The sequence below is a fragment of the Penaeus monodon genome, chromosome 20, assembly GCF_015228065.2.
Source record: "Penaeus monodon isolate SGIC_2016 chromosome 20, NSTDA_Pmon_1, whole genome shotgun sequence".
Lineage (NCBI taxonomy): Eukaryota > Metazoa > Arthropoda > Malacostraca > Decapoda > Penaeidae > Penaeus > Penaeus monodon.
The window spans coordinates 44,280,887-44,281,474 of record NC_051405.1 but is presented as its reverse complement, the minus strand read 5'-3'; positions in this window follow the sequence as shown (position 1 = coordinate 44,281,474).

Sequence of the window (588 nt, the reverse complement as noted above, 5' to 3'; positions counted from 1 at the left end):
AAAAAAAAATCCCCCATTTTCCCACTTCGTACGAAGCAATTGCTATGCTATAACCGACAATACCTGTCTTTCAGAACCGAATTTCCAGGTTCTTTCAAATGCTACGCCCAAATAATGCAGAACAAAGATACCTTGCATATATCCGCAGGTAATGAAATGGGTATAACGAACACAAACTTAAAGAAGAGAAACGTGAAAGAATAAAAACATTTCGTAGTAGAAAGCTTTTGAAACGACAGACAGCCGCCCACACTATAGTAGCATTGCCATAACGGAGTATTTTAACATATTATCCCTGTTAAGTACAGTCTACTTGATTGGAAAGATACAGTTCTTTTGTTTATGGATATTCTATAAGATAAATATACATGGGTTATTTGTAGGCTGAAAGTCAAGAGTAAGTTTGAGAGAAATACGTTAGTTTTTACTGTGGCGGCAACACTTATAGTACAAGAAATTCAAACAGACCAAGACCCGTTTCTTATTAGCACCATATCATAGTAAAATGTCATTCCATTTGGCATTGTCAGTCTTCAAGGAAAAAAACATGAATCAAAATACTAATTATATTCAATCAGGGGAAAAAAG